The 16915-nt window shown below is 29.7% G+C and overlaps 1 protein-coding gene across 9 annotated transcripts in view; it reads left to right on the forward strand.

Moving 5' to 3' along the window:
* Window positions 1-14486: 14486 nt before the first annotated feature.
* The window catches only part of LOC110109967 (protein STICHEL-like), a 50334-nt gene continuing 47905 nt past the window's right edge, over window positions 14487-16915 (forward strand). For 5 of the 9 annotated variants that reach the window (XM_028700186.1, XM_020841211.2, XM_028700190.1 and 2 more), the window contains exon 1: window positions 14937-15186. The gene's annotated coding sequence lies outside the window, so the exon portion shown is untranslated. Of the gene's footprint in view, window positions 14560-14935; window positions 15187-16915 lie in introns of those variants that run through there. The other 4 variants (XM_020841213.2, XM_028700191.1, XM_020841215.2 and 1 more) reach the window with 2 other exon arrangements.

Here is a 16915-nt window from a genome sequence, read left to right on the forward strand (position 1 = left end):
CAAGCATGGTGAGCCGATGAGGAGAAGCAAAGACTAAGTATGGAGTTCAAAACAAAAAAAAAAAACTCAGTCTAAGCTCACATTAGACATCACATCACCCATACAAAAATAATTTATTTAAATTCAGATCAACTATTGCTCAAATAAAATTACAATTTTATTCATACTTTGAGCAAAATTCAAATAAAATTTTAAAATGACTTGAAAAAATTCAGTGTTAGCTCAAACAAAGTTTAATAAGGTTCAAATATGATTAGAATAAAGTTCCAACAATGTTAGAAGAAGTTATAATATAATTGGAATAAGGTTCAAGCAAAGTTCTAATATAATTTAGCTTGGTTCAAATATGATTAGAATATGATTCAAACAATATAGGAATATGATTCCTATATGGCTTAACAAGGTTCAAACATAATTTGTGTAGATTTTTAGACCTTTGTCCCTTAACTTGTGAGGTTACGTGGCATTGTCACAACAGCACGATGACCAAAGTCTCCTTAGGACACGTAGCCTCTTATCTCAAGATAATCTAGCCTATGTACCTTACATATACTAAGGAAGAGGACACAGAGATAAACACAAATCTGACATAAATCAAAACACTAGAGTTTAACTTGAAGCTCATTTGCTTCTCCAACACCACATATGTCATATTTAAAATACTTTTAAAATATTTTTTTTTCTTTTCTTCTTATGAGGTTTATGATTTAAAATCTATATCCATTCATGGCATTTTCATAATGGGCCCGTAGGCCAAGTCCTCGCAACTCAAGATAGTCCAACCTATAAACTTCATTAATGGAATATGTGATATAAAAGAAAATATTTATACATTAGATTTTATTAAACATCTTTTAAACCATTAAAGCCTTATGAGTTTGACACATATTTATTCTCCAAATTGAATATAATAGAGGTTATAAAAGCTTCAATTTATTAATAGCTTATTAGTGATTATTTAGGTTGAATAAAAAATGCCTTAGTTAAACCAATGCCATAAGGTTTATTTCACCATCCTTGAGCCTAACTTAATTGTCTTATAGACCCGAGTTATTCCACAATCATTTTTTTTTATTTATATTTAACTTAGCTTATAGATTTAGATTCATTTAATTGGTTGAATATTGATTTATCAACTAATTATTTAAGTGAAGGGGCAATTATCTTTATTTACATTAGGGATGTGAGGTTTATTTTATCCTCTTTGGAGTTAACTTAATAAGCTTGAGCTGCCCAATATATAATCACCTTATTATTTAATTGATTTTGTTTATTATGTAATTATTTTTTGATATGTGATTGCTATTTTAATTGATTCATTACCCATTTTAGGATTGATTAGGAGTTTATTAATGATATTCCATTAATTGGTTCGATTAATTTATTTTAATAATTCTTATATTTTTTATTTATTACTTGTAGCAAATGAACTTCAAACATAGATTTTATACTAGGTTGAAATAATAGAGCTGAATCTATCACCTATAAGGGGACATACAATATAAAACAAATATAAAGATCAACCTAACATGCCAAAGCCCAGATTTTATATATATATTTTTTAGTTTCACATTCTTAATTATATTAATAAAAATAATATTTAAAAGCCCAAAATCATTAAAGATGTGATTTTTAGAATTATTTAAGTATTTTAAAATCCAAAGAAAACATCTCAACAAGGCCTGCTTCATGTAAAAAAAATAATGTTATATGGCATAAATAGGTGACCTACATTATTAGCCTAGGCGACCATATGAATGTCTCTAATGTTCACAGAGAGGGCAAAACTTAGCCAATAAGGCCAAGGCTTCGTTAATGCACTAACCTATGACCAATGTTTAACACATCTTACCATACATCATTGGATGAAAATAAAAAATAGGTCCAAAGTGTCTATGCAAGTATAACTTGTTCATCACAACAATAGATGAGGTCTTTATAAGTTACATACATTATACCTGACCTGAGAGCAACAAAATGAAGAGGCCTCTCCTGAGGCCTAGGAAATCACGACTCACAAACCAACACGTGCGCAAAAGATAAGTTCCTCGCAAGTAACAAAAAAAAGTAAGTGAATGACATAAGCAAGTAATTGTAACATATCAAGTTATGTGTACATTTAAATTGAAGTATGAAATTATGCATGGATGGTATGAAGAGTTTTGCAAAATTGTGTTGCAAGAAATCACAAATGTGATGCTTTGTTAATGTTGATATACACATAATAGAGGAAATGCAACCATTCAACTATGCATAAGTACGAGAATATCAAATTGCATATGGTTCTTATAATTATTAAAATTAACAAATGTTGTTTGATTGCAAAACTTTTATATATATGATAGCTCTCAATATCTCATAGCTAGCATTGTTCACACATGCATATATTCCTTCCCAACATAAACAAAAGAGTGAATACTAATTCCTAAATAAAAGCAATGAATATAAATATATAAACCATCTCAAAGAATTTCATTTTTAATAACATTCTCCATTTCAAAATTCATATAAACTCCACACAAGAACTAATAGATATGAAGCACTACTTTTAAAGGTTTATGTTAAATACAAGATTGAATGAAACAAGCAATTGCAAATTACTTCTCACCAGCAACTCATATCCTTTCAGTATAGCTATCATCATTCTCATTGAATATGTAGATATGACATTTGAAGGGAATGGCATAGATATATCGATCTCTGAATGAACCATGAACTTTCCAACAACTCTATGTAATTAATGAATTATAGAAAGATTACCATTAGAGTTTGTTCACATTGTTGAAATTTGGAATATGCATATCGCTATGAGCACAAACATTCATATAAGAGCTTCCCAAAGCCCACTAGTGAAATAATCTTAAGAATGCATTCATTTATACACTTCTCCAATCAATCATAAATTGAATAATGATAAGGTTTAATGAATATTTTATATGTTGCCACCATTTATAGAATGATCAAATATAAGTATATAGGAGAGCTTCTCTAAACCAATCCTAAATTAATTTGCATAGATGAACTTTGTTCAATGTAATTAAGGGAAAGAAGAATAAAAAATAACTTCATTTTCTTCCAAAACTTGAGAAGTCTTTCAATGTAATAAACTAGCGATGACTCTACAAAAATTAATAAAAGAAATACCTATAGACTCAAATAAGATTATGAGTTGTTAATCAAAAGGATCCTTCCCTTTTCCAAATCTTGAAAATTATAATGTAAAACTATAGTATGCTAAAATAGCTCAGCATGCCACAAACATTGATCTAATTTTCTAAATATTTATTTTATTAAATATTTTCTAAAATATTTAAATACGGTATACTAAATTACTATGGTGAGCAAACTTATAAAAACATAACAGTTATTCAAAAACTCAGGTAATAATATCGAGCAGTCATTAAACTGAAATTCATATCAAAGAACGTAACATAATATATTTTCACAGTCACAGAAAAAAAATCTCAAAGTATTTCTGCCCCTTATGACTCCTAATGTGTTTATAGCACTAGAACATGTATATAGGCACCAAAACACGACATTTTGCCACAAGAATATGCCTTATATGCACTAAATATCTTGCTACTTTCACGTCCAAAACTTTTTAATTCAGCCATAATACACTGAGTGCAATCATGAGCATACATTTCATCATATGGTAGGAATTAAAGCATAATTGAGTCCATATAAAAATTTTAATTTTTTCTATAATGATTGGCTACATAAAATTTTGATGATAAAATACTTATTGTTTCAAAATATAACCAAATTATCAAAAATTATGTAGAACCATGTTTTAAGATTTTAATCATACCACAACACTATTTTTTAGAGTCCATATTATTTTTTATTTAATAAAAAAATAGAAATTCCAAAACCCTTGGTATAAAATTTCTAGAAAATATTTCAAATATTCAAAATCGCAATCTCTATAACGTATAAAATATTTCGCGACGAAAGTTTTACAAATACAAAGTTATCCTCATTTCTTGGTAAAGAAAATAAAATTTAATTTAAAAATTAGGAAAAAATTTATATTTTTTAAAATTGAGATAGACATATTATAACCTACCTTGATCCATACAACTTTCAAGATTGGGCCGACAGCTAAAAATGACCTGAAGCGATTCGAAAACCTTTTTTCTCTCTTAAAAACTCTCTCCATTCTCTATCTTACTTAGCTACCATGATGTTTGAATGAATGAAATTGTGAATTTAGATATTTTTATTATTAAAATTAGCTCTGATGCCCTGCAGTGTCGGTAATAACACCAACCTACAGGATTCACAGTGTCGAACGCTCTAGGAATAATTTTAGATTTTTTTTCTAATATGCATTTTGACTTCTAGAACTTACTCCAAAAACACATGCATATCTTTTTCATACATACTTCACATTCCCGAACACACACAAAAGAGTTGAAAACACAAAAGTTCAAACACTTATCTTTTTTAATTCGGGTCAGAATTGGTTAAACTAAATGTTAAACCTAGAGATGTCACAACTCTCCCATCCTAAAAAAATGTCATCCTTGATATTTCAAAACTCAGATCTCAAATCACATAAATAAATTGGGATACAGTTGTCTCAAATCAAAATTTTTCTCTCAAGTTGCTTCTCATTCAATCATGTTCTTCCACTGAACTTTAACTATTATAATATATTTATGTGATGCCCTACAATCTAAATTGGAAGAATTATTCTTTTAATCTTTTAATAGATAACTACCAGAGCTATGTAATAACATCTGTCACTGATAAACAGCAAAATAGATTCTATAATTTAAAATATCAATGTACACATCTATATTATTTTTCAAAATCATATGCAATACTCAAGATCTACATAATCATCATATTATAGATATTCTATCTTAGTACAAAGGAATAACTAAAATAAAAAGAAACATAACCTAAAGAATCTTGACCAGCCTCACACTCTTGCTTCCTTGTCATGACCTGAAATTTTTCAACCACATACAATGAGCTTAAAAAGCTCAGCATGTCACCAAAACCTATAACTGAATTCAAAATACAGTAAATGAGCAATATGCATGTCAATAGTTAAACCATAGCATTTACATTCATATGATCATTGAATCAATACAGAAAAAGTAAAATTCACATACAATAGTAATAGAATCTATAACTAGTAAAATATTATAATATGAAAGCCAGTAAAATAGTAAATAAATGTGAGTATCAAATCTATAAAATAATCATCATATATGTAATATCAGTTAGTAAAGAAATCATATAAAGTTTCAATAAATACTATTGAAATCAAATCAATGTAGTAAAATTATACAAGAGTGTATATATACTATCAAGGTATTATATATCAGCATTAAATCAATATCTCATTCTCAATCTCAAATCTCAATCACATTCTCAATAAATTATATATATCACGTGCTCAATATATCACATGCCCAGTATTAGTACAGTGAATCAATAACATCAAATAATATTAGTATATATATCAATAATAGTAAAGTGGCTAGTGTGATAAAATAATGCAATAATAGTAAACTAGCGCAGTGATGATAAATTCATATAATAATAATAATAATATCTAAAAAACATGCATTTCAATAGTCACATTAAACAAGTAAGAAGTCTTGGCTATCATGATATTTTTTTAGTATTAGTATCAGTGTTAATAAATTGTTGGCTTAGTAAATAAAATCATCACTCTTTGTCCATCGGCATAATAATCATCTTCTTATAACTCTCAATTAGTGTATCACATGAATTAGTAAAGGATAACATCAAATCATAATATTTAAAGGAAAGTCAGTCAGCCCCCCATCTTGTACAGGTCGATTAGTCTCAAACTAACAGGTCTACCATTATTTATCTATTTGTTTCATACACACATATTATTATTATAATACTATAACAGTAATAGCGACCAGCTACTACAAAAGCACATATTCATATAAATTTTCAATGTATTGTATAAAATAATGCATAATTGAGCTTAATTAAGAATATGATAAAATACCATAACGGTAGACAGCAAAAATATATCATAGTAGACAAAAATGCATATTTATAGAAAATTATCAAAATACTATGAATTGTATAAAATGATGTTTTAAGATACTACACTACTTTTTTTAGAGGTCAAAATAAATTTTTGAGTTGACAAAAATCAGTGTATTTTTAAAATTGTCCAGTAAAAAATATCAAATAAATACTCAAAATGTAATTTATAATCTCGATCTCTATAACATATAAAAAGTTACGCGATGAAAATTTTACCAACACAAAATTATTCATATTTTTTGGTAACGAAAATACAAATTTGATCATAAAATTATTAAAATACAAAATATTTTAGATGAAAAATAGGCTTAAGCTAGGTTCCTTACAACGAGACGAACAAATCTCCCAACTGTGTCGACGAACAAAAATTGCTCGATGACCTCCAAATTTGGACTTCTTCTTTCTCTCTCCTCACATTCTGTTTAATTATTCCTAAAACATTTCTCTGTTGCCGAAAACAATGGAGGAAAAAAGTATTGTCAAAACTGTTTAATTAGTGACATTAGATATTTTAATTAAAATAATATTTTTTATATTATATAATTTATTTAATCAATTTATTTAAATAAAAATTCAAATAAATCATTTTAGTACTTTAAAAATTATAGAAAATATGCATAAAATAAATCAATTTATTTAAAAAAATATAAATGAAATTGGTTTACAAAAAGGATACCTGAAGGTCCCGAAATTCTTACTTGTACCGACATGTATAAATTTCATAAGGATTTTTGGCGGTGCCCAAAAATTATGAATAAATTTGTGTGAGTAAAATATTATAATCAAAATACTATGACAAAGATGAATTGTGATTGAGAGTTATAATGACTCCAAAAAAAGTGGCAAAATCAAAATACGGGCTATTACAATTTATTTCTTAACTTTTTGACATCATAGGCTAAAACCTTCCCTGGTTATTCCATGTAACTCAGATTCAAACGTACCTTGATGTCTTTAGTAGATGTTCTATTTAGAATTAGATGCTCATTTTCTCAGAAGTGACACATGAAATATAGTATAAATCTCAAACATATAATCTAGTAAATATAACCTGTAAGTAAATATCCTAATACTTTCATTAATATCAAATGGTCCATTGTACCTTCGACTTAATTTTCCTTCCTTGCCAAATGTGTTGATGCCTTTCTTCAGCCTAATCTTCACATATATAAATTCTTCTACTTGAAACTCTACATCATAATGCTTAGAATCAAAATACTTTTGTTGTTTGCTCTATACAATTTTTAATCTGTCTCTAATTAGATAAATATTTTTAGTAGCATCATCAATAAAAGTTGGCTTAATCATAGTCATCTCACCCACCTCTATCAAGGATAATAATGGTGTACAACACTTCCTGCAATATAGGCTTCATATAGAATCATACTTATACTTGACTGAAAGTTATTATTGTAAGAAAACTTGATCAGAGGAATATGGTATTCCAAACTACCATCAAAAATCCAAAACATAGAGATTTAAAAGATCTTCCAATACTTGAATAGTCATATCATATTGTAAATCAGTATAATGATGAAATGTCACACTGAAATATAGTTTCATACCCAAACTTAAATGCTTGCCCCTCCATAGTATAGAGGTAAACTTTCATCTCTATCAAAGGCTATAATATGTGGTATCTATGTAAGATGATAATTTCACACACATATATCAGTGCTAAATTGTTTATAGAATTAGAATACTGAATTAGGATAAAATGAGTTAATTTAATCTAATGATCCACTACAATCCAAATTGCATCATGACCCTATCTCAAGCTGAGAAAACTTATAATAAAATCCATAGTCATTTCTTCCCATTTTCACTCAAGAATGGGTAAGAACTACTAAAAACCTCCTAATCTCTAATATTCTGCCTTCACTAACTAACATGTTTCACATTTAAAAATAAAATATACTACATTTTTTTTTAATTTAGGCCACCAAAATATACATTTCATATCATTGTATAGTTTATTACTTCATGGATGAATATTATACCTAGAATAATGAGCTTCATACATAATAACCAATCTCAAATCTCTAAAATTAGGAACCCAAAGTTTATTCTTATATAAGATAATACCATAATCAGATGCTCAAAGTGCAGACTTCTTACCAGTTTTGATCAGATCAATCAACTTCACATTTTCTAGTTCTAACTTTTGAGTTTTTTGAATCATTTGTTATAAAGAAGGATGAATAATCATCTGAGTTAATATACTATATATAATCTTGATTATCATAAGAAATCACCTTCAACTATAATATCTTTATATCTCATACAAGGGATTAATTAGAAGTAAGCGAAATGCATGAAAAAATTTAGAAGACTTTAGCATCTACTATCACATTAGCCTTACTAAGCTAATATTAAATAGTTAGATAATTGTCTTTAATTAATTAAAGCCATCTCCTTTACCTTGATCCTTTTGAGTAAATATATATATTTCAAACTCTGATAATCAATGAAAATTTCACATATGCATTCATATAGATAGTGTCTTCGAATCTTCAAAGAAAAGACCACAGTAACAAGTTATAGACCATGCATCAAATAGTTCCTTTTGTGTGGCTTCAACTATCTGATATCATAAGCTATCACATTTCCATGTTACATCAATACACATCCCAGTCCTCTCAATGAAGCATCATTAAATATCCAAAATCCTTCTATACTATATGGTAGAGTAAAAAATTAGAATATAAGTCAAACAATCATTCAACTTCTAAAAGCTAGCCTCGCTATCATATGCCCAAATAAAAGCTGCTATATTTTGAGTCGATCTCATTAGAGGTGTAGAAATTTGAAAAAATTCCATCACAAAAATCATGTAATAAACGACCATGCCTAGAAAGTTACATGCCTCAAATATTAAAGTAGGTCTCGGCCAATCAATAACAGCTTGAACCTTCTGAGGATCTATAGAAATACTTCAATTACTTAGTGCGCACCCCAAAAAAGATATGTTCCTCAATCATAACTCATATTTGAAGAATTTTATATATAGCAAATGCTACCTCAGAGCCTCCAAATTAATTCTCAGATTTCTAGCATGATCTTCATCAGTAGTAAAATAAAACAAAATATCATCTATGAACAATATCGCAAACTAATCCAAATAATGTCTAAATACCTTATCCATCAAATCCATAAAAACTATAGGTGCATTTTTTTTTTGTTACCTTCTCAGTTTTCAAAACTTAACCTTAGTATGATAAATTTATGATGATTACTTTTAAATTTAATTAAATATATAATATATGAAATAATTAGAATTTTAGATTAGTGGGTTTGTCCTTCTAGGCTGTGTTGGCTCACATCTCTTCTATATTCTTTTTCAAACCAAGGAAAAGGAAGGAGCCAATTGAGTAGATGTGGTCCCAGGTTTTGATATGTCAGAGTCTATATATGTATTTTTCTAATTTTTGTGAGTCATCGCTATTTATTTATTTGCTCTTGTAGCCTTGTAATGTAGATAATATATCATTTATAAATATATTTTAATGATGAAAAAAAAAAGAAATTTGTGGATGAATTTATTGTATTTTTCTCAATGAAAGTGAATTAGTAGCTCTATAGCCTGGGTAATTAAAAATGAAATTTGAATAGTCATCAAAACTTAGATCTTGGGCTGGCATGTCACAATTCAACATTATAGAACATATTTAATTTTATCTGTGAGTATTATTGGGTTGGGTTGTAACATACAATCATTTTTCAATTTGCTAAATAATATATATTTCAAATTACCTAGTGGAAATTTCTTAAAAAATACTTAAATGTCTAGAATGATCATATTACAACATATAAAAAATTTGTGAATAAAACCTTATCCTTATTTTTAAGTTATGAAATTAAAAATTAAATAATGAAAATTAAAAAAAAAATTATAGTTTTGAAAATTGAGATAGGTGAAATGTAGCCTACCTCTATTATATAACTTTTCTAATTGAGAAGCAAAAGATGGATTAGAATCCCCCAAATTTAGTTTTCTCTCTCTTAAATATCTCCCTCTATCTAGTTGGTTGATCTTAAGGGGGAAGAAAATTATTTTAATAAAATAAATTGATTGAAAATTGATATTTTAATAAATTTGGGTCGAGTATCGTCTAGCGCCATAGCATTCCCAAGGAAAAAAAAGTTAGATTTTCTATTCATACACACAAACCCTTAGGACTTGCTTCATAATACATTCAGATACTCGCATGCATACATAACAATCACATAAGATATAAACAGGGGCGGAGCCACAATGGGGGCACGTGCCCCCACTGGCCCGAATTTTTTTTAGTTCAAGTTAAATTATGATATTTTTATTTATATATAAAAAAAAACGCAGCACATACATGCAGATAAACTGCTCGGTCGCCCAAGTCCTGTCTCTCCCGACTCTCCACTCTCCACTCTCATCTTTTTCTTCTTTTCTGCTACCCCTCTTCTCCTTTAACTTCTCCGCCAATCCACCATCCTCTCTCTCTCTCTCTCTTCTTTGCATTAGCTTTACACGGATTAGGAAGACAAGAGTGGAAGGAGTTAAATGACTGGAATGCCCTTCTTATTTAAAATTGATAAGACAGGTTGAATCGAAACCTACCTGTTACTGCCATAAAAAATAAAATATGGAAATGTAATTGACATAAATAGTTAAATACATATATATTATATTTCTAGAAGTTTTAAAGCGTTTTGTTAATATTATGGTATTGTGTTGCTTATTAATTTTTAATTAAATTATTATTAAATCCAACAAAAATAAATTAGAAAATTTAGTGCAAATTTTTTATATATGACATAAATTAGCAATCAATAATTTTATTAAAATATTCCACGTTAGAAAATTCTTAATTTTTTATCATTAAAAATTAATATATATACATATATAAAGAAAAAATATGTATATTAATTTTTTTTTATAAAATTAACAACTAAATATTTAAAATATTATAAATTTTTGTGTAACAATTAATAGAATATAGAATTTAAAATTTTATTAAAAATAAATATTAATATTCTTAAAAGATAAAAGTATTATTTCACTTTAGACTCTTAAATAGAAGGACAAAAAAGTTAATAAAAATATATTATGAGTATATTAAAATTTATTAATTTGTGCCCCCACTGATGAAAATTTCTGGCTCCGCCCCTGGATATAAATACGTAAAGTTTAGTGTGTTACCCTTATTAAACTAGGTCAAAAAAGGTGCAAATGCATACTACCCTCGAGCACCGCCGGTCGCCCTACCTCCACCATTGTCATTATCTTTAAATTTTACACTACTTTCATTTTACCTCCAAGTTAAAATAAAAAAATCACATTCTTTTATTTTACATTCATCTAAACAACTTCAAAACATTTATTTTACACTCCATTCCCTTTTTAACTAATTAAAACAACTAAAAAAAGATTTGATGAATTAATAATCAATATTATTATATTAATAGTAACAATCATTATCTTAGTAAACTATATCAATATATTATGTATATATATATATATATATATATATATATATATATATATATTATGCTTTATACAATGGTGGAGCAAGAAAATATTTTTAGGGGGGGCCTAAATTATTTTTTTTTTAATTTTCCTTCAACTTTTTACATTCAGACTTGGATGAATATATTCAGTTATAAAAATGATAAAACTTTGATAGTGAATTAGTTTATTTTTTTCCTTCACCAAATGACTTACAAACATTAAATCACTTGATTACTGCTAGAACGGGTTCAATATATTAATTAAATACATGATATTAAAAATCTTATTGCACAAAAATAAATCATAAAATCTCTTTAAGATCGAATCAATACAGGATTAAGCTAATATCAACCAAGAAAAAAAATGTAAATGAATAGGAAATTAAATTTGGAGTGATTTGAATGGACGGCCGATGTTAAATCTCTTGATCGTGAACCGTTTATTGAGCATTTAAATGTCTTAGTGATATTAGAATTCGGCGATTTTGGGCTCGTTGGATTCGTCTCGTTTAGCCTCTCAATTCGACTATAAGCATTTCATGTTTGGAAACCATTTGGTAATCCAAATTATGGCTTAAACCTTCCAAATATGCTTCGAGTCTTTGATTTTGGGTCATTTGGGTTCGGATTGAGTCGAATTTGGTGCCGTCGGGTTCGTATTTTCGAGACGTTCAATTCGATTTTAAGTTTGCTGAAATCGGAGTTCAAATGGTCTCCGATTTAATTTTTGAAGTTTCCAAAATACAATCATAAATCAAATAAGAACTTGAACTTCAAAATTTCTATCATCCTTACTTACATGATAGAAAAATGTGATGATGGCTGGTACAATAAATCCAACCAATGAGTGTAGAACATCACAATACGATGTAAAGCTACATGACCACACTTTAGATTAGAAGTTGCCCTTCGGATTTGGACATGGGAAGCCCTAACTTGCATACATGAAAAATATCAAGTTTTCTTTACTGGTTGTTTGAATCTGAAGCTACTTTTCTAAGCATAATATTCTCTTTGATGTTGATTGATACTAATCTTTTTTACTAGCTTAATTAAAATAGGGTACTTTATGGGTGTTATTTACATGGAAGTCACAAGTAAAAATGTCAAACATAGCCTTCATTAGCTCATTTAATTTGCTTTCAAGGTGATGGATGTTGTCATCTTTTTCTCTTGATTATGACAACTCATATGGTGGATTAAGATGGCTCTTATTTTCACCTGCTTCTTGATTTCTTTCCTCAACTATATGATTGGCCCGTGATATTTAGCTACTTATTGTAATGACCTGAAATTGTCTAAAAAAAATTTAAACAAAAAATCTATATTATTTGAACTAGAGCTATGCGACACTATTCTTCGTGGCGCTATTCTTTCCTCAATGTTGTTGAGAGCATTGCAGCATTGAGGTTGTGGCACCCCAACGTTGAGCTCTTCGGTTTTTGGACAAAAAAGGGGTTTTTGGATGAGTATTGTGGCATTGGGTTGCTCCGCCACTGCACTGGGCCTCAGGTGGCGAGCACAATAGTACTAGGTAGATGAGCGTTGTGACACTAGGTCAAAATAGTAGTTTTTAAAATAATAAAATATCTTAATCCATTCACTTAAGCCATTCTATCCTAGCTATCCCCCATTCATGCATGCCTTGCCAAGGAAGAAAGGAGGAGTGAGAGAGAGAGGAGAGAGAGAAAATCATTTTGGCCATTTCCTTCCATCAATTTTAGTATGAGATTTCCTCTTATCATGATAGGTAATCCGAATCCAACCCTTATTTTCAGTCGTTTTGTGTTTAATGAATTTAATCTCCTCTAAATTGATAAAAATATATTGTATTCAGATTTACCAAACTTTTATCATGTGACTTTTTTTATATGATAGATATGATTCTCAGGAGCATTTTGATTGTAATGTTATTGAATTTCACGAGGTAAATTGATAGTTATAATTTTATGTAATAGTGTATAAATTTTATATATGTAATAGATTATTACATCTCATACATTGATACTAAATTTGCATAGAAAATGATATGACTGATATAATATAAATATGACATTGTAAGATATGTTAGCTAATTATAAAATAATTAAGGTTGGCTAATTATATAGGAGGGTGGATTAACAATCTTTCCTTTAAATTATGTGTTATAATGTAATCCCAATACAAGATAAAGACTCATAAGGGGACAAGGTACTTTAACAAGCAGGAGTGTGACTCTTACAAGATAGCCATTTGACACCTAATGCTTGATACTGAAACAAAATATAGAAAATATCATATACCTAACTGAATGTCATGTCTTACAATTTATAATTGTCTCCATGTTTACATGTATTTACATAAGAGCATATGAATTAATTGATAAATAAAAATGATATAGAATTGATTAAACTACTATTGAGACTAATATAACATGACATATCATGTGACTGGGGCACTGATAAATAATGATAGACATATTAATACAACACACCTATACGATATGCTGGTATAACATATTGATACATGACCTAATAATTCATGGAAGCATCTAATATAGCCACCAACATGCATATCACTGATAGAGAATTGAGGCTCATTTTATTGTACAATACCTGTTATTGATTGATAGACTTTTTATTGATTTTATCATAGATTGATGGTATTCTTTTGCTTTGTGAGATATTCTAGTTTTACAAATCATCTTAATTTATAATTGTAATTGATATTGATTTCATAGATTGATTTTTGTTCATTTTGATAGCATAATAATTGATATTGATTTGGATTGGGCAAATTTTTTTATCTTGCAAATGCATTGGTAGATTTTTGTTGCCCATTGAGCTTTGCTCATTAACCACCAACCTAGGAGAGCTGTAGGTTAATATATATAGTAATTAATTTAAAAACAAATTCAACAAATATATTATCTCCCTTCATCTATGTTTTGTTCGTTCACATTGGCCTTTTTTATATGCATTGAGCATATACTTCATTGCTATTTCTTAATTTGATGGCCATGCGTGTTCATGAAAGCTGCAGGTTAGAAAAGTTTCCATCTTTTTTTTATCATAGGGACTAAAATTACAGCTCAGAGGTAGGCTTTGATGGACGAATTAGAAAAACAGTGGATGAACTGTGGAAGAACTCTTTAATTATTTTCCAAGCGAGTCAGTCAATCTATAATTCAAATCGTTATGGATCCAGCACTGTTGAATTCAGTTCAGACTGATTGTTGGATTGATTTATGCAGAATCTGATAGTTTGCTTGGTATTTTAGATTCAAAATTTAAAATTTTGATATTTTAGATCCAAAGGACTTCACGCCAATTAATAAATAAAGAGACAAATCATAGAAGATTAGTGGGTGCTTAATGAATGCTAATTTGCATATAAAATAGCCGAAAGGAATCTTGCTGTTGATCTGTTCTGAGAGTAAAAAAATGTTTTGGTTTCTTTTTGTCACTCTTCAAGGGAGAGGACAAAGAAAGCGTGGTGTTGCCAACACTAACCCTAAAATTTCGGAGGTCCACTGCTTTATTGCTGTCTTCGAGATCCAAAGACCTCCTCACAGTATATTGGGAACAGTTTCCCGCATTGTGGAGACCTCCTGGAGCACTAATTTTTTGGCTTCCCATTGGTCTGCCGCGCTTTAGCTGGATATGGAAGGTTTGTCTCCTCTAAAGATCCCGTCTTTTTCACGTAGTTTAGCTGCCAATGCGGCTCATTCATGGATTTCTTGGTTCTAAATAGATAGCACGCATTTGTTTTCAAGAAATTACTGCCGAGCTGGTTATTGGTGTTATTGCCTTAGGTATCGAAGGTCTTTGAATTCCACAGAAGAATACTGATCTTTGTTGCGAGGTTTCTTTATAAAGGGAAACTTCTGTCTAAAATTTTCATGAATTCCAAATTTTGTTGAATCTCATCTGTGCCTGTGTGCTTGCAGTTTTTATTTTGGGTTTTACTTCAACTGGAATGGAAATCTATTTTACATTACTGTCCTTTTTTCAATGCCCGCAAATTCAGTAGCTATCTGTGTGTCGTCATTTGGCTATCTCAAGCTTTGCGTTACGAGTTAAAATGCTTTGTTTCATACTTTGCATCACATATTTTACTGCACCAGCGGTCATCTTGAGTGAATTCAGGATTCTTTTGAGCTTTCAGGCTTGGGTACTTGTAATAAAGTTCTTTTGACCTTGAGTTGTCAGTTGAGTTGACAATTACTCCCTAGAGCAGAGACGAAGAACTTGGGTGGGCTCAGAAACTCTTAAAGTGATTTCACAAAATCCAGTAGAAAAAGCCACAAAAAAGCTAAGTGTTGGCATGACTGTTACGTGATAGAGAACAAATTTGAAGGAGATCTTATATGACTTTATATTAATTTGGAGTGGTTGAAGGGGGAGGGTAAACAATTAATTCAGCAGGCACGAGTCATTTAAAATTCTCTAGATGATTGAGGAAATCAAATAACGATTGGTATTTCTTATATGCAAGGATATTTATTTTGTGGTGAAAAATTAGAAGTCATTCAAGCCCATAGATGCTGGCGATGAGTTGGATGAATTTTTATCCCCTCTTAATGTCTGCAGCCAGATTGAGAGGATCAACTTAAAGAGGATAGACTATTCACCATTGGAGATAATGGCTTGCCATGACATCGAGGTGCTTCACCCAGTCTACAAGAAAGGACTGTTGGCCTCCCAAGCAAAATGATCTACTTTGGAGATATGAACAACCTTTTTCCCTCAAATTCAGTTGATTCAAAGGAGAAGAGGGGAGGAGGACATGATCAGAAGATCAAAGGATTAGTTGAGATGTCTAACTTGTTACTGAGAGGAATTTGTCAAAATTGATAAGAATCAATGAGGACAAGTGGAGCTCAAAAAACTTTGGGAAGAGTTCTGCATCGAGAGTCACATAACTTATCCTCAGTTCCCCAAAGTTGGTGCCACTTTGTTGTAACTTTATCAAGCTTAACCCGAAAGAATAGGGTTTTGGAAACATTGCCGCAATCTTGTCACGCACTCGTCAACGAGATTCTATTGCAACTTTTGCACTTCTTTTTTGTTCGAGGGTTTCAGATGGGAGGGGGGGATTTTGATTCTTAGGTGTAATGCGTTGAAAATTAATTTATGGTCACACATTCGTCGGCCAGTTCCTATTGCAACTTTTGCACTTCATTTTTGTTAGAGGGTTTCAGATAGGAGAGGGGGGAGGGATTTTGATTCTTAGGTGTAATGTGATGAAAATTAATTTCTTGTCACGCATTCGTCAGCCAGATCCTATTGCAACTTTGCACTTCATTTTTGTTAGAGGGTTTCAGATAGGAGGGGGGGGGGGGGGGGGGGGGATTTTGATTCTTAGGTGTAATGCGATGAAAATTAATTTCTTGTCA

This window comes from Dendrobium catenatum, unplaced genomic scaffold, assembly GCF_001605985.2.
Source record: "Dendrobium catenatum unplaced genomic scaffold, ASM160598v2 fragScaff_scaffold_1468, whole genome shotgun sequence".
NCBI classification, from domain to species: Eukaryota; Viridiplantae; Streptophyta; class Magnoliopsida; order Asparagales; family Orchidaceae; genus Dendrobium; species Dendrobium catenatum.